General features: G+C 42.3%; 1 long non-coding RNA gene across 1 annotated transcript; it reads left to right on the forward strand.

Moving 5' to 3' along the window:
* The first annotated feature begins 130 nt into the window (after positions 1-130).
* LOC125288031 lies at positions 131-19276 on the forward strand. The gene is made up of 3 exons (XR_007192429.1): positions 131-184; positions 2565-2671; positions 18825-19276. It is a non-coding gene; the product is annotated as an uncharacterized LOC125288031 (long non-coding RNA).
* Positions 19277-19548: the final 272 nt, after the last annotated feature.

Consider the following 19548-nt stretch of genomic DNA (forward strand, 5'->3'; position numbering starts at 1 on the left):
CTCTTCTTTTTTATCTAGGCGGGGTCTTGGGTCGTTTAAACCAATGACACAAACCCGTAAGAGCCAGCCTCGCCCCCTACACGTATCTCACAGCCCATTCTCTAGACTAGAGATTAGCTCTCGGTGTGCGGACTCAACTCCACTGAAGTGGTTTATAACTCGAAAGCCGTGACTGTGCTCAAAAGTAAGAATTTGCCATTAGACCAATTCTCCAATGTTTCGGGATTCCAAGTTTCTTCTAACTAGCCTAGGCCTACTATGTACCGCGTAAACAATGTTGTGTAGGCTACGTGGTGCATAGTTGTGAGTTTGCATACCAGTGAAACTTATTTTTAGAATAAGTAGAACTTTATTGTCCAATTTATTCAAGCTATTCTTTTCTATTAATTTATAGGCTAAATGGCCTACTGCTATCATTAAGGAATCCCACCTTCTTCCTTGCCTTTGATTGATGAGAAAAACAGGATCAAACCAACTTCCTTAGAGGATGTCTATAGTGTGCAAAGAAATACATATTAATTAATTACTTTTTTAATGTTGTTTATACCTTGAATTTGCTCCAATTTTATATGATTTACAAGGTTAGGCTGCTCAGAACAGAAAAGCTTCTTGGCTTCTTGGCCTACTAATAGCCAGCAACATTATATTCCACCACCATTACACTGGCCTGCCTGTTTTGGTAGAAACAGAAAGGTAGGGCAAAGGAAATGGCAATGGGCTTCATGCAGTGCCAGCCAGCATGCTCTTTCAATTAAGTGTATTACATTTCCCACTTTTCAGTTATCAAACACAGACTGGCCCCCATATGCTCATGTATTGATCTGAAGATCAACTATTGTCCACCCCATAATAAGCCCATGCTTGGCCATGAAACCACAACTGGGTGTTTAATCGTTTAAAAAGGAAGAAACGATTTCATTATTGTTTGCCTGCAGGAATTGTTCTTTGGTCTCTCTTCAAAATAAGGTCTTTAATATTCTTAATCTCTCGTTGTACGAGGTAAAATGGTCAAATACAATGAAATAATTCAAGTCATTTTCTTTCAAGAGATTTGGTTGTTCTCTAGAAATGAAATGAAAGTGAAACTGTATTAACTGTGTGTTTAACCTGTAAAAGAAACTCTGTTTTTGCAATGAAACAATTACCAGTAAATCAAGTTGGCAGCCTGAGGATTTTTTTAACAAAGAAGTGTTCAGCCCTCAGCATCGTCAGATATGATATAGTCTGCCACATTTAGGGAAGGAGACTGTTTGCCAAGGTGACTGCGCCGAGGAGATTGCAGTATCTTGCTTCTGCATGTAGGCTGTTTGTGCATTGCGAGGCAGATGGATTCAGGGCCCTCGTTTCTGCAGTATCCCCTACATGGGAGTCCTAGCACTCCCACCTCTTGATGGCTCTGGAAGTTTTTCTAAGCTGCTGATTCAGTATTTTATCTGTGCCAACAGTTACTTGCTGCATGGTCTTTCAGTCTTTTATCTTGTATCACACAAATGGAATATATACATAAATTATTATTATTTTAAAAACTGATACTACTGAACTATTTGAAACTGATATCCCTCAATATCATTTCCAATTTGCTGAGTGTCGTACATGCAAGGGACACCGGGGATAGAGGGAGAAGTGGTTTACCCACTGAAGCTGGGAGATGCAGGTGTAGGGATTTGCAACAGTATTGCAAATGAGTCATGCGGCGAGGTCTGACACTGAATAAGACCCCTTTTCATGTTGTGACTCCTATATCCATGCTCACAAATATACAGGCAGACTTCAGAGCTGGTCTCGGGGGTCTGTGGCACAAAGCCATGGACAGTGCACTTCTAAGGCACCCACCCTATTCAGTCGTGTTGGATCCATGGTGTTCAATCTCTGGTGCTTTAGCACCTTCTCCAACACTGTCTGCTTGTGGATACATTTAAGTGGGTTTACGTAAATTGTTGCAGAAACCTGGTGTTCAGAGCACAACCGCAAAGCTTTGTCGTCATTTGTCAATTGGCCAGTAATTAACCTCCTCTTTTAAAATTTGCACTGCAGATCATTCTTACTGTCACTCGCCAATGTAAGACATAGATGCACACTTGGGGCAGCCGTGGCCTACTGGTTAGCGCTTTGGACTTGTAACCGGAGGGTTGCCGGCTCGAACCCTGACCAGTAGGAAGTGGCTGAAGTGCCCTTAAGCAAGGCACCTAACCCCTCACTGCTCCCCGAGCGCCGCTGTTGTAGCAGGCAGCACACTGCATCGGGACTAGTATGTGCTTCACCACACTGTATGCTGAGTGTGTTTCACTAATTCACAGATTGGATAAATGCAGAGACCAAATTTCCCTCACAGGATCAAAAGAGTATATATACTTATATACTTATATATACAAAACATACTCACTCAAGATACACACTCTTTATCTTGCACTCCCTCTTTGTCTCCTTCCTTTCTTTTTGAGAAATACAAAGTACATAGAGATATGATCGGTCTAAGATGATGAAATACTCTCTGACATCATTCCTTTTGTTTCTTTGCAGGCATCTCCCATAACAAGCAGTGAAATGTATGTTTTCCTCATCAGAAGCCGGCCTCCAGTACATCTGTGGCCCCCCTCTAACCCTGGATCAGGCTCTTGTTCTCTGCTGCCCGCCAGCGCTCCATGATGGATGGGCTTTGTGAAGATCCTGGGTGAGGCCTTTGTTTTTTGGAGCTGTTACACAGGCCAGTGTGTGGCATCCCTCTCCTGCCTGAATCTGCACAACACACTCTGGGCTGCCTAGACAGAATGGTCGTCCTGACGCTAGTGTGTGTGTGTGTGTTTGGGGTGGGGGCGTAGAGGCTGTGGGGGGTGGCTGGGTGGATGTGTGTGAGCTGGTGTCGTTCGTTGAGGAGAGGGTTGGGCAATGTGAGACCCCCATCGGGTTCGCTTGAACTTGTGAAATAGGATTGACACCACACTCAAATGAGCTCCTGCCATTGCAGAGGCAGAGACAGAAGCCCCCCAGGAGGCGAACTTGAATCAATTCTGGTAATGATGTTTGTAATTTAGGAGGCTAATGACATGCACTATGAGCTGGAAGATTATGTCTGCATGATGCTTTTCACTCACAAGTGGTCCAGCCATCTTTTACTGATTTTTTTCACATTTGGTTAATAATGAATGAAAACAAAAATCTGAATAATCTTCTTTAAAGGGGTGGTTTAAACGCCCTGAACTACAATTCAGTGATCTAAAAATCATTTGGAAAATATGGTTTGAAAAACACAGGTTTCGAATGCAGGCCTTTTTGTATAAATTGAAGGGAGCTTGGTAGACTTGTTCTGTGAGCAGGTTACAGGGGAGCGTGTTGTGTGTGTGTGTGTGTGTGTGTGTGTGTGTGTGTAGATGCGTAGGATAGGAGAGGAGTGGCTCCTGCTCCAGATCGCACAGCTCTGAACAGATGTTGTCTGTCCTCTCAGATTAACCACTGTATACGACTGAGCAGCTAATTGTGTATTTACCCTTTGGGTGTACTGAAGCCTGCATCCTGTGCAATGGGGATCATCCCCCCCTGATGATATTGTACTATTAACCACTGCATCTGTGTTTATGATTTATGTTTGTGTGATGTATGCATATCTATGTGAACTTGCACAGAAGTCAAACATTTGTCCAAACATTTAGGATCACAAATTACACAAATTAGCATGTCAGAGACAAGGGAGGACATGGGAGACGCTGAAAAGAGGAGTTCAGAAATGCACACACTCACTCACTCACACACACACACACACACACACACACACACTTATGATCATTCTAAGATGGGGGGTGCAGCATGCGCTTTGCCTTTGTGCTGGTCATTAAAAACCTATTTGAAGACATTGTCAATAGGTGAAAAGACAACACACAGGATGCTAGACGCCCCCCACCCCAGCACCAACCCATCGACCGTTTCTCATTAATATGCAAATCAGCTTGCTTGTTGTTAGGTTGGAAGAAAAGCTGTCATGTCTTGGGTGACAAGCTCAATGCTTGTGTTTGGACGGCAGGCTTGCAGTTTTTGGAGAACATGTCTTATCTTTGTTTAGGCAGTGAATCAAAAATGCAAACATCACTTCATTAGCATCTGTCAGGCAGCTTAAAGCTATGATTTTTAATACATGAGTAAACACGGTGAATGGCTAACCAGAGCCTTGTTATTCTGCCACTTTCTTTTATCTCCATTTTGTGCCCCATTTAATTTCTCAAAAGGGAACTTACTTTATCTTCTACAGTCACTGCAGGCCAATTAAGGGTCTAAACACCTAGCCACTAAGGCCAGGTTGGGTTACCACCAGTCATCACTTGACAGCCATGTCGGCTTTGTGTGCTTGTATTATGGTCTCAGCCTATTGGGATGTGGCCCCCCCAAAACACGATAAGTGATACTTGATGAGTCTTATCTACCACAGAATGTCACTTTCAGAGGGAGTGAGGGTGAGATGAAATCGGACCCATGTGTGCAGGGCCACAGCGGACCAGTGGATGTGTATAGGGGGAAAGCAGAGTGCTTGAGGAAGCTGATTGCAAGGGTCTGTCTGGCATCTTATGGAGGCCTGAGTTGTCTTGTTGTGCTTTCATGTAATCATCACTGGGCCTCTCCAGGCCCTCTCCAATATTTTTTGATTGGAGAACACAGACGGGATTGAATTGGACCTTTAATGAGTATCTTGTACTGCAGTGTAGCGTTTCATCAGGAGCTTTCTGCATGGTCTAATTTTCGGAAGTAGCAGAAAATAGTAGTCTCCAATGGAAATCATTAGCCATAAAGAAAAACACTTCTATTAACCTCAGACCTCGGCTGGGAAATATCTTTGTCAAAAAGTACATTGCTGGTGACTATATAATGGCCAATAAAAAGCACTGAATGCTTTGGTTATGACCCTTTGGACTATATGCTGTGCATGAACTGAACTGCAGTTTGGACAAATAAACCCCACTAAAATGAAGACAGTGAAAGCAGAAGAGTATCTTGAGAAGAATATAAGCAGTGCTTAAGAAGGCAGGGAAATCTGCCAAAAGCCCTTCCACTGGTAAAATATGAATCACATTCCAGCACCCAAAACTGAGGGAACATGTTTATTTCATTCAAATCTATTCATTCTTACAGAAAGGGAGGGACAGAGACTGAAAGACTGAGAGAGAGAGTGAGAGTGTGTGTGTGTGTGTGTGTGTGAGAGAGAGAGAAAGAGAGAGAGAGAGAGAGAGAGAGAGAGAGAGATGAGGGCTGGAGAAGTGATAATTCAGGGTGAATAAATGTCATCTGGCCCTCTGGGAGAAAGCTCGATTTATGGGCAGGAATTTGAACTGTAGACACTTGTGTCAAAGCATCAGCTCACCCGGGTTAGTTGAGTGTACAGTTCTATCTCACTGCCAAGCAGGACCAAAACGACTGGAATCAATGAATAAATGATTGTAAACATATGACAAGTGTTCTGCTGGAAATCACTGTGTATCTACAGACCAGGGTACAAGAGCCATGAAATTAAAAGAGATGAGAACTGATAAAATATGGAACAGAGCCAGGCAAGGGGGGAATAAAAGGGGGAATGTAGGGAAAACACACTTTTCATTCATCTTGGCACACACCATGCAGTATGCAGTGGTATACGAATGTGAGAGGATACACCTTTTTTAGTGAATGTGCACACACACACACACACACACACACACACATACACACACACACACACTGCACAAATTGGTTTGCATTTATATTCATCTATCCATCTCTGTCTTTTGTCAGTGTGGTTTCATTTCCCTGCGTGTGAGTTATGCATGCAGATAGCAGAAATCCCACTAATAGGATATTTCTTTACTGTCTGCATGCAAAACAAAATGTCAAAATGCAGATAAAAAAACTCAACTCTTACTTTAGTGGAAACAAATTAGGTTTGTGGCAATATTGCAGAGGACTGAAGTTCTATGATGGCACTCGGCAGCAGCCCCAGACAGGAAAACACCTTTGAATTAGAGAAGTGTTTCCCTCTCTGATTCCCCTGAGTTGAGTTTTCATGCCTGTGGTGTTTCACACTTCAAAACACATCAAAATGCTCCTTCACATTAAAGGTGCAGTCCATGATCATAATCCACATTTTTTGGTCAAATTCAACAAATTGCTCCTTGTAGTCCTTAAGCCGTCTGTTCTGTGTTTGCGCTAAAACAACTCTGTGTTTGTATCTGTAGATAGGCTCTCTGTAGGTGGTCAAGCACAGTGGCTCGGACCAAGCCATAACAGTTTCTCAGCCAATCAAAACAGTGCTTCAGAAGCATGGAAAGGAGGGGTGTTATTTGATTGGCTGCTGAGTTTAAATATTAACAGCCTTTTGTGAAACAAAAACTTGTGGACTGCAGCTAAGGTTTCCTAAATATTAGTTCAGAAATATTAGTTTAAGGATTTTGAATATGTTTAAGTTTGGATCAATTGTCAATAGCTAATTGTTTGCTTATGTTAACTAATGTAAACCTAATTCAATTATAATATTGGTCAATTAATTAGTTAACATCAGCATATAAGCTTCCACATTAACAAACCTTAAGAAAGTATTAAGCCCTATTCAACCTGAATTAATTAAAATGCAACCATTAATAATGAAATGCTGATGTACTTTTACCTGTCTTGGAAGTAGAAGCCAAGAGCTGAACATTTTTATAGGTTTATGTCTGTCAACAAAAAAAGAATTCAGATCATTTTGTAATATGTCTTAAGAAGCTTTCCATATTACCCTGAATATCAACTCCCTGATTCTTCGGTGAGTTTTTGTGAGTGTGGCACTTAATTTGAATGAGCCCTTTGTATGCCAACTCACATAGTCTCTCTTTTCTTTATTCAGATGCAAGGGCCCAGTGCCATTGTTTCTGCTGGCTGCCCGGAGGAGTTCCTCCGTGGCTATGCTAGGACACAGAGAGTAGCCCAAGAAACCGAGAAAGATGGTGTGTGTGTGTGTGTGTGTGTGAGAGAGAGAGAGAGGGAGAGCGATCGAGAATGTGTATGTGTGTGTGTGTGTGTGTGTGTGTGTGTGTGTGGACTGAGTGATGGCTGCAGATGTAGAGTGTTAGCGGTGATGAGTGTGGGTGTTTATTGGGGGACTCGGGGCTGAGTGCATTGTTTTGGATGGGGGACTGTACTGCTCAGGCGCCCCACTGGAATCCTCCCTCCCAATATGCGGGAGGTGTAGAGTAGAGTAGAGGGGGATTGTTGCCTGCGGGGTTGGGAGTAGAAGAATGACCCGCAATGTTTCTGCTCCCCTGCTTCTTTAAGAGCCTGGTCTGGAGTGGTCAGATAACAGGGTCACCAGACGACGGACTAGGGCAAAACAGATGTCCCTCAGTGGAGGCCCACAAAAAGATCACCCAAAATGAACGCAGTGCCTTTCCCCAGCAGTCATGATTATATATCTAATAGTTAATGCCCTCATTATCTTGCCATAGTGTTTAACAGAAAGCCTGAGGTTGAGGAAAACGATAGTTTCCTTTCGCCTGGGAACATTACTCCTCCCAGTGTCTCTCCTCACTCTCCTGTCTGCTTTCCATTCTGGTGGCATGACAAAGCAAGGACAGCATCTTCCATTTTTCTATTTGGAACGACACCTTTGGCATGCGGTGATAAGGGTGAGGGAGAAACATCATGCACTTCTGCACGCTCCACAAAGCAGAAGGAACCAAATACTTGGGGCGTGATAGCCAGCCACCGGCCGTACTCATCAAACGTACAGCCCTGGCTCTCAGCCGCTGAGGATAAGGCAGCAGACATGATGGGTAGAGAGAGAAAGAGAGAGAGAGAGAGAGAGAGGAGATGTGTTTGTCAGCGAGCTCAAGGTATCGTGTAGGAGAGCATAGACAGTAAACCACTCTTTCTACCCTGTCTTAACTCATATCATGGAAGGAGACATGGCATGAGAATCATTGCTGTGCCAAGAGCTTTGACACCCAGCACTTGAAGCAAAAATACAGTTCTCAGAATTCAACAGAATATTGGAGATGAGCAGGATTACAGAGCTTGTGCAATCATTTTTCATTTATTTTCAGAAAACTCCTTCTTTGGGTTGTGAAATAATCACATTAACATTTCTTCTATGATCTCTATGGGACCCTGACGCATATTTTTTTTTTTCTCACCATATCTGACATTGCATCATTGGGCTGAAGTCGCGGAACCGCTCACCTTAAGTTGATAGTGCTTTGGAGGAGGCACACAGCTCATTCTTTATTTATGATTTCATTTCCTCAAGCTCAACTTGCACAGGGTTTTTTTTTTGCGGCTCATGCGCGGCTGGTGGATCCCAGGCTCTATGGTTAACCTTCAGGAGATGATGTAGGTAAAAGGATCTACATACACAACATTCATCATCCGCAGGAAAAGACGCGTCCTGCTAGCACGGTCCCCTTCCTTAAGACCTTCGGGGCATCCGCACATCCATACAGATTACCAAATCAGATCGATGCAGGGGAGTGAGGGCTGAGGGGTGGGGGGGGCAGAACACCACTGTTACAGACTTACTAGTGAAGGTTACCTGCCTCCCTGAAACCTAGCCCCTCCAAGCAGCGGGGACCTATGATGCCTCTAAGCCTATGATAACAACCAAGGCCACTCTAATCACTGGCCCTGAGCCCAGACAGGAAATGATAAGAAAGTTGGGTTTGGAATCAGGAGATGGAGAATTTAATTAGGTCAGCGCATTTGAGGAAGCGTTGATGTGCATTCTGATTCATCTCCTGCTCTCCTCTCTGGGCTCAGTTGGAGGGTGTCACCTGCATGCAAATGATGCCTTTTTCTTTTCCATGAAAAAAACTACTTGAATGCTTTGAGGTCATTGTCTATTTCAAACTAAATCAGTCTTCTCCCTGGAAGTGGTAACAAAGCTTTGGGAGGGAGATTAAATGGAAGCTTCGCCACAAGTCTTTCTGAGAGGGACGTTGACAGGAATTTATTATATCAGTACACTGATGAGGAAACTTGACAAATATACATCAATACAGACTAGATATAACAAATTATTTAAGAATTATAAATTCTTCTAAATGATTTCATGTGTTTTTCAGAAACAGGGTTACAGTGACTTTCTGACTTGAAGAAATAGGCAAAGAGGAGATAAGCATGTACGTGGTCCCTTTCACTTCTAGTATCACAGCTGGGCATATCCTTTTCACTGGGAACTGGAAACTAATAAGCTGTTTTTAATATAGGTCTCTATCAGTCATTCTCTACTCATTAAGGCATCAAATATTGGCGTACTGACATGTTCAATGGAAGATGCGTGCCCTAGTTCCGTTTCTTTTTAAGCATGCAGTTTTCCAGGTTCGACAGGAATATTCCTGCCTTGTTTCACTGCAAATCACTTTCAGATACCCATTTATGTTCATTGGAGAGAGCATGATGCATTTATTGATCAGTGTTGGTGTTACTTCCTCACTGCAAAGCCCTTTCCCCCTTACGCCCCCATAGTGATTATTATCTTCAACATGTTGATTTGTTTATTTATATTGACAGTATGACGTCATGAATCAATCAGTTCCATGCTATATTAGTGTGTAGCAATGTCATTTCATTGGGCAGGTATGTACTGTTGTGCCCCAGTGTAAAAATCAAGAATATGCAATGATTGCTATCTGTAATATAGTGTAGTAGCTAGGTTTGCAATAGAAAATACAGAATGGATAAGGTAGGAGGTAGGTAGAGTAAGGAGGTAATAAAAGTAACAGATTGTGTGTGTGAGTGTGTGAGTACCTGAGTGTGTGTATGCCTATGGCAGTCTGCATCTCCAGAACAACAGCCACAGTACATCTGCAAAGCTTTGAAATAGCAGCTCACCAACTAGTAGGAAGTTGGTTGGTGCACTAAGGAAGAGGAAATCGAAATGGCCCACATACATGGCAGGCAATACTTTTCGGGGCAGAAGGAGGCCTCCCATGTCACAGAGGCAGTAATTTGTTCTGAAATGGGGGGAAATATCGCTGTGCTGTCACTGCAGTCTCAAGCCTCACTCGGCAGGATGCATTTCGCTGACACATCCCTATCCGCAGGAAGAGGATGAACTCTACACTCCTCCTCCAAGGGAGAAAGACACTTTCTCTCTCTCTCTCTCTCTCTCTCTCTCTCTCTCTCTCATACACATACACATACACACACACACACACACACATACACCCAGTGAGAGAGAGGTAGAGAGACAGACCTGGCTTATGAGAGAGGGGGAGGGAGGTTAAAAGCAGAAGAGAGGACTGTCAGTGTTAGAACAATAGACCTTGGCAGCGTTAGTCCTGATGCCACAGGAATACAGGGACACCATTAAGAACAGCTCTGGCTCTCCTACTTTTTGAATGGTCTCTGCTACCTGGCAGATTGGAGTCTGCTTGCCGGCATTTCCTTGGCACTGATGCTATCCACAAATCGATGAGCTCTTCCTCTAAACCCTGTTGTCAAATTCTTGTCGGTGTCATTTGTTTTGTTAGAATACTGCAAATTCATGCACTGGATCAATAAACAAAAGGGAGACCATGGAAGCAATGATGCACCTGGCATTATCTATCAAATCTGAGGGTTCATCTCAAACGATAGTGGAGATGAATGTTTGGAAGGGACTGATAAATTAGCAAAGCTGATGTTTCATTTGGAATGTTTCTCCCTCAAGAGTTATTCTGCGTAATTGAATTCGTAATTTAGCCCCACAGCTGGAGCGCGGCTGTTAACAGTGATCTAAAAAGAGAACACTCTGGAGCCATGTCTTCCAAACAAACTGCACTCAGATGGAGGAGAATATTTTCCCCTCTTTATCAGAACACCTGTCTGGGACTGGTTCACGCTGTCCATGTGGTGTTGTTTCTTTAGGAAATTCATATTGTCTCTGAAACCATCATGAACTGATGACTCTCATCAAGCTATCCTCTCTAATGACTTGTCCTCTCATTAACAAGACATATGACTGAGAAGCAGGCACTGAGAGGCCAGAGCTCCATTATTTATGTAACCTCTTCTTGTGGTTCAGAAGTGACAATAGATGAGATACAAAATGACCTACAGATGTGTTATATACTGCACCTCTATCAATTACTGTAATACTTGGAGAATCCATCTTTGTCCTATTAACAACTGGTAAAGAATCCCAGATTTTATAAAGGAAATGGTACTAATGAACCAATTGCAGCGAACATCCAATGGACATCTAACGATACACACAAAATGGTGGCATCTAGTTTGTTTCATGATGTTTGGCCTTTGCAGCTGCAGCCATGTTGTGGGTGACACCTGTAGTATGTGTAACCTTTCAGTCCGCTCTGTAACTCATTTCACATTAAATGTCAAATGAGACGGATATGAGTCAATTAACCTAAAGGGCAACCCCTTTCCAGTTCTCCTTCGTCAATTCAAAAACTTCAATGAAATATCCTCGCCTGCTTTTCTCCCAGTGAAAAAAAAAACATTTTAGAATCTTTGAATAAAATATCCCTTTGCTTAGGCTTGCCTGCTGTTATTGCGCCATTAATTTCTTCACTGCAGTCAAGGAGACAACGCTGGGCTGAGTTGTGAGAGAGGCTTACTAATGCAGTCTGTAAATGAAATGCCCTCCGTGTTCATTCTAATAAATAAATTAAAAGAACAGTTCTCTCTTGTCAGAGCTGGTTGTTTTTTATCCAGTCCATCCACAACAGCAAAATCCATTTGCCTTTTCTGTTTGAAAAATATACCCTTCAGATTTAACCCACCCCCAACACACACATGAGAGAAACCGAACAGCCGGACTGGACACCAGGGTCATTTATATAAGGCTGTGCCTTCAGATATTCCTGGAATGAGATTTATCTTAAAACAGACATATGAAATTCTAATCTAATGTGAATTGTTATCTTGAGATAATAGAATCAGTTACACATGTAGCAGCACTCATCTTGTTAATTGAAACTGTGTTAATGAATCCCAATTGGACATCCAATTTCACTTTCGCACTGAATACAACACGCATAGAAAATGTATCTCTAATGCTGCACAGTACTACATCAGTCTATTTATAGAAATACTAAACTCATCTTCATTATGATATAGAGTCGTTATGGAAACAACAGACCCTCCAACTGTATACCACAGAAGCTGAGAAATAGCCATATATGTCTTTAGAATATCGACTAGATAGTAACATACTCCAAAACAAGAAAAACATTTAATAACCCGTCTACGTTGTGTAATATTTTAGGGAAACAGGTAATGAAATGAATATTGGAAAAGTATTGGAATTTGCCTGTCTTAGCTGACTTTCCAAACCAGATACCACAAAACTGATGTGTGTTGACCTGATTTGGTCGTTTAGTAGGTTTTGCATCTGTGAAAGCCATGATAAGATGAATGTTACATGACTGGAACCATCAAAGAAGGCAGGAGCCATAGAAGTCAAGATGGAAGATAGCTCCGTCTCCCTTATTCAGAAGATCTCGTATTGAAGTGTAGGAATGTTACACTCCTTGGAAGAAATTGAGTGTCTTGCATCACAGACATCATTTTAGTGCAAGAAGCATCCCTCCTAATCTGTGAAATTGGATAGAAATAAGTTTCTTACCAAATGGGATTAAATTGTAGGGGCTGCAGTGTTAGCCACATGTATGAAAGGAGTGATATGCATGTTCCCTCTTTTAACACATGCACATGCAGATGCACCTTCCACCCCTCCTCTAGCTTTCTGTAATAGGCACTTTAGGCAAAGTGTTTAGCAGACTGCCTGCTAAATATGCTACTCCAAGGGACCAACAGGGATGTGAATACAATTTGCTGTTAGAGTTTTCATACTCATTTCATAATACATTTAACCAAACTAACCTTAGCAAATAAGAAACCACCTTGAAATAGGAGGAAATATACATATCCATTACCATAGCTAGAAAGGACTGCAATTGAGAAAAAAAAAAGTCTATTCAATGTCTGTATATTTTATGTTGATGATGGGCATAAACATCTGCATCATATCTGAGGCTCAGTGCATTACCCTTTTAAAATCATGCATAATCAGCCGGGGTTTTAAGCTTTAAACAGTTCCTCTTCTATGAGTGTCAAGACAAGCTGGGAATGTAGGAAGCAGTAAGGCCTAAATACGTGGCTCATTCCTGCGAGAGGCCAAATGGCCTTGCACAGTGCACACACAAACACACACACAGAGAGAGAGAGAGATGAAAGTGTGTTTTGAGCTTTATGCACAGTGCTCTCTCTCCAGCCACAGATTAACATTGCCATTTAACCCAGGCCAGCCAGTGCTTGGCCATATCTGCAGTGGGGTGCCTTTGAGTTCCCCAGAGCCCGTGAGATGACACAGAGATATGCGCTCAACCTCCCACTGCTATGCACCACGGATCACAACACAGATGCCGATCTCCTGTGCACCGGCAACGGGATGGATGTCTTTTCTCTTGCTGCAGTTTTGCAAATAATTTTGGAGGGTTGGTTCAGGGAACACAGAGAGCCGGTGGGGGTGAGGGGTCATTTCTCCAGGAACCCGACTCCCCCTGTTTGTGGAGAAATGTTTATCAGAGGGGCACGGCAGGAGGGGCAGCATGGTTTAGCATATTTATGATTCATTAGGTTTGGCACCGGGAGGTGGTGGTGGAGCCGGAGTCTGCCCGGGTGTGAATCACCAGAGAGGAGGGTATGGATCACAAGCAAGCCAGGCATTACTCAACGCCTGTTAACCGACACGCTCGGTATTATGGGTCTTGGTAATTAACTGCTCTCACCAGAGGGTAAAACTATTGTACAGTGTGCAAGGGAGGGTGAGGGTTATATGTGTTAGCATGGATTTGGGCCTGGGTTTGCCTGTGTGTAGGAAGGTGGGAGGTGGATGTAAGTATGGTTTTTGTGTATGTTTAAGTGCCTCCTTTAGTAAGGTGTGTAGCCACTCAATGGAGGGGAAAACAAGCTTCAATAATTGGTAAACCCACCCATGGCATAACTAGTCACATCCAAGCATGAAGAAGCTACACGACACATACTTGGTTTTTTTCAATCTGGAAAAGTAAGGACAAAAAATAATGCGACCAATGCGATGGATACAACTTTGAGCGCCCATTTTAATGAGTTACTTCTCACTCAGAAGAGACTGGGGGACAGTGCCTGATCATTAAGCTTGCAGTTGACTTATCACCTTCTCACCATTCCACACTTTATGAATTTCCCTCTCTTGCTTAAATGAGACGGCTTGCATAAGCACAGCGCAGGAACGAGACATCGACTTGCTTAAAATAATGGAGCCCTCTGCCAGACTTGGTAATAAGTGGCATAATGAAGGAGGTTGGCCCATTTTTTTTTGTCTCAAGCCTGAGGGGGCTGGGCACACCCTATGTGAGGCAACCTACTTTTTTTGCCCCAATCGCTCAGGAAAAAAATGAAGGAGGGGTAAAGAATCCTGGGCAATCTGTTCTCCACGGTCCCATTGTCTTCTCTGCAGCGTGGAAGCTTAAGCCAGCTCTCCTCCTCTCTTAATTGTCCCACTCTGTTGTTTGTCCGTTGTTCTCCTGTTGACTGTGAATACATCATTAACAGCTAAAACAAACATGTAGACATGAGGAGTTCCACAGAAACTAATCACTAAACAAAAGGGTGTTTGGCCACTGAGGCAGAGGGGGGTGCAAGGATGCAGAGGAGTGTGGGTGTGTGGGTGTGTGTGCGCGTGTGGGAGTGTGTATGCGGAAATTTTATCTTCAGGCTGTGTAAGAAATGATTATTTTATGTCACCACATTGCGTTCGTTAATAATACACTTGCATGGCGCTGAATGGCATTTTGTTTAATATGAATGTTTTATCAACATAATTCATACACAGCCAATATAAAAGTGAAATTATTTTGTTAGCCTTTTTTTCACCCTCTCTCCCGCACTCTCTCTTTTTACTCCCTGGGGAATGAGCCTCCATCATACTTATCGCTTGTGCATCTGCATTGTAAATTAAATTGAACAAGGGCATGGCATTAGGATGCAAATTAAAGACCTTCCAAACCGTTCAAATAATGGAGAGTGGAGAAACCAAGAGGGCGTTGAGGAAAGTATTGAAGTTATGCCTCACTGCGCTTATGAGGCCTCATAACAATATTCAGGGATAATTTGTACAATATTCATAAGAACTTTTGTCAACACGCTGATCAAAAAATATTAGCCTGCTCATTTACAAATGTTGTTGCCTGAACAAGGCAGGGTTTTAAATGCAAATATTTGCTTGTTGGAAAGAATTATGTGCACCAAGGATCGTCAAATTTAATCCACCAGTAAGCATTAGTCAGTTGAATTTCAAAACATTTTCAAGAATTCTGCCACATGTCAAAAGTGTGAATTTTGCCACATGTCAAAAAAAGTGCTTTGACAAAACCGAAAATATTTCCTCAATTATTGCAGGAAATGTTTTGCCCATATTGACTGCTGAGTGACTAAGACTTTTTTGTAGCTGCTCCTCTTAGCGGCGGATGTAAAACTGTCATTGTTGAAAAATCTATGACTCTTTAACTTTGATTCAGATCCTAATTTTTTTGAGCATTAAGACAACAGTTAAAAAGGGAAAGGAAGCAATTGAGAACATTTTGACATTAATTATGAATCATTTAATGGTTTCATGTTGAAATGTACGTCATTTTGGAAACTGCTGCAGAATATCACAGAATAAAATACATTATCCCCCTGTGGTAATGCTGCATATGTCAGGGTTGAATATCAGACATATTTTCTGCTTACGATGCATGACATGTTCTCCACATGAAATTCATACCAGATTGTGAAGAGTAATTCCAGTAAAACGTCTTGCATGCGTTAAATAAAATGTGTGCTAACACAAGACACAGTTATAAAGTGGTAATGCCCATAGACATTTAAATGTGTACGACGTGCAATTGACATGCAATTTAAATAAAATAAAAAGAGCACATTGTGGACACATGGATTTTTTTGTAAATGAATCTTTCTCTTTATATGTCTCTATATTTACGTTTGTGTGTGCATGTGCAACATCAGGATCTCCTCATGTATGTGTCAGTACATGCCTGCGCAATGCAAACAAAAATTCTACTGGCAGAACGGACTGATGTCCACTCAATTCAGATCACATTCTGAGAAGCATGCTTTTCCTGCATGGTGTGATTCATGCCCTGTAAAAGCCTTCAGTATGCTGATTTCTCTGCGGACATGCAACACCTTTTTATTTACCTCATCTATCATTTTTCTGTCAGTCACCTGCTGCTGATGGGAGGTACACAGTGGATGTGCAATCAGCCTGATGGCAAGAGCGAGTGTGTGTGTGTGTGTGTGTGTGTGTGGGGGTAATATGGAGGGTTATACAGGAATCCTCTGTGCTGTGCACGGCAACAGTCATTTAGATCGGCAGGTAACAGACTCAATTAAATACATATTCTTTCAGGTTGAGTGCAGGTATGATATTTCATGTCTGATTCAAGTGGCACGTTTTATGTTTCGCCTCATGTTGAAATGGGATGTGCTGGGAAGCATTTTTCTTCTTTTCTTTGCCTTTAGGAGTTATCTAAGCGTTATCAAATCCTCACACACAACAACAGTGAGGATGTCATTATCTCAGCATTACGTATGTAAATCACAATTATGTTCCAATTAAAGGCACAAGACAATCTCTGTGTGAATCAAAAGCAAGCCACTTGAACCGTCTTTGAAGCTCAAGCTTTGAGACACACAGGCACACACACACACACACACACACACACACACACACACACAGACATACACTCAAGCACACATAAGAAGCGCGCGCACACGCACACGCACACACACACACACACACACACACACCCCTGGACACCCAACCCACCCTCATATGAACCTGTCTCCTTTCCTCCTCCTTCACCTAAGCATAAATACATTACACTGTGCACCCATATAACCACACACTTCTGAAACCTAAAGCAATCTCTGAGCAATCTCAAACATATCCTTCAAAACATGTCAGTTTTTCTGCACATCTGTTCAATCAGGATCTGAAATGAGATTGACACGGAGTTGCTCATTTGAGTCATTGAGTGACACTGAGTTGCTCATTTGTTTTTGTTATGTAGTCAATTGAGATAGATTACAAAACATGCAGTTTCAAATACAGCCTTCCTTTAGACCAAATTCAATAAATGCTGATGAAGATGACACAAGTTGTTTATGTAATCTGCAGCTCCAGCCTCATCTGACGCCGGCCTCATGTGACCCAGAGAGTATGGGTTTTAGCCTATGACTCGGTCATGGTGAAATCCTCAGGATATCCAGTTGAAACTGGGTATCTCCACAGCATGCATAGGCAGATTGCACGATTACAGACTGCAGATTACAGACTACACGATCTTACACAATGTTTTATTGTCTGTGCCATCATGGTCAATGGTTGTATAGTTCTGGGTGGGTGACTAAAAGAATACATCATTAGTAAGAAATAGACTGTTTGCTGGACACTGTCTCAGATAAATGTCTGATCTTGCCTGAAGCAGACAAAAAGGCCGAGTCATGATCACAGTGGCCAGTTTGCAGTGTCCCCACGCTACTCTCTACAGCTTTCCTGAGCGCACTTCATCTTGTGTGACAGGACAGAGTTCAGTTGCCGTTGCGTAACCCTGACCCCTTTAGGGACACTAAAAAAATACAAACGTTGCCTGTCACATCCCACAAATATGTTGGTATGTGGGATAAATACATACACGCATACACACACACACACACACACACACATATATATATATATATATATATAGTGTGTGTGTGTGTGTATGTAGTGTTGCATTGCACATACATACATCTGTCTCTTCAAGAAAAAAAATACTTTCCATTAGGATAAAGTGCCCATGAATACCATCACCATTTTCTTGGGAGAGAAAAAGAATAGACTTTCAGATATTTCTGGGTCGCCAGGTGATGTTGACGTCAGCGGTGCCGATGGCTGGTCATTAGCTGAGCGGGACAGACAATGCAAGCAAATGCCATTTCAGAGTGACTCCTGCTAGTAAATTACTGCTCACCGCTGCTGAATACCCTGCTTTCTCTCATCCTGTGGAGTATCAGTTATCATCTCCAGAGCAAGCTAATGAAACCTCCCCGCATTAACAAATAGTAGGGCTGCAGAATATTCTATCACCATGAGATGCTTTGTTTGATTCATAAAAGGCAGAAGCACGGGGGAAAAAGATTGTTGAGTCACAATAAAAGATGTCTCTGTCTCTATTGTGGTCATCAGTCCTGGCGGCTGAGTAAACAATGTAGTTCTACATAATGCTCAGAGACTTTCACTGAGCCATCACCATGGCAACCCTATTTTCAAGTCATATCTTTAATGAAAAGGTAATGAGAGAGACATAACATTCCCAACTTCATTACTGAAGCAAGAATCAGCAATAAAAAGTAAATCAAGGGCACGGTCATCTGCAGAAGCAGGCTGGCTTTATATTAGAATCATTGAGGGAGGGAGATAGAGAATGAGAGAGAAAACAATTTCAGCAGTATTTTTTTTTCCACAAGTGAATAAAAAGCAAGAGCCTAGCTGTCACCCTGGGCCATGACTGTAAATCTCCCTAAATGGTGGAAATTCAAAGGGAGTCCATAGCACCCTTTCATCTGGCTTGCCCTTCAACCTTTTATAAAAGATGAAATGAGTGTTTTTCATTGCATAATTAAAGCTACCCATAATCACATCCAATAGGTTTTGTACATACTTTCTTTTCACGTCCATAAAATACAAGACGATGACAAGGCAATGCTAAAGAAGTGCCTGTTTACATCATAGTAATACTTAAACAGCTTTTGCACATTGTTTAAAGATACCCCCTTCAAAAAATCATGATTATATGGTTTCCCTCCAGTGTATTCTGAGATCGAGAACGAGCTGCAGAGACGATGAAGGGAGGTGATGGAGGACAAGCTGAAGCGTGGCAGACACCCTCGCCACAAACAAGAGGAGGGAGCCCAAAGGTGCCATTAATCAGCTGTTCCCAAAGCAGAATGGGCTGCCTCATCTGACCGTCCTGATAGATTATGATGCAGATCCTACAGGAAATGGAACATCTCTGGGCTTAAATGAAGATCGCTTTGACAAATATGTGTGTCCTCACGCTACCGTGAGCACAACAAAAGCAGCCCACAGTCACGGCAAACACCACAGTGGCAATAGCAGGGCAATGCATTTCACTTTTTTCAGTGTTAATCTAGAGAGGAAATAAAGACTTCACAGGAGAACATGGGATTTTGTATCTCAATTTTAAATCCAGGAAATGTTTAAATCTAAATTCAAGTGCAGAAAGAGTATATACAACAAACAGCTAGAATGCTACTGAATGTGTTTGAAGAGGGCTGTGCGCTATGCCACTTTCTTCACTGAGCTGAATGATCTTCAAAACGCTGTTATGATGTTTGAGAATGAAAGATGTGTGATTCTCCTGAGACATTCCATGTTAGCTCGTGCCTCGGCCCTGCTACATACAAAAGTATCTCCCGGCACATTCCTTAAAGGATGGGAATTTATGATTCCAACTGATTCCAGTTTGTTTAATTGAACATGGTGATAGAGAGAGTCTCCCCACATCCTCT

This window comes from Alosa alosa, chromosome 22 (assembly GCF_017589495.1).
Source record: "Alosa alosa isolate M-15738 ecotype Scorff River chromosome 22, AALO_Geno_1.1, whole genome shotgun sequence".
Lineage (NCBI taxonomy): Eukaryota > Metazoa > Chordata > Actinopteri > Clupeiformes > Clupeidae > Alosa > Alosa alosa.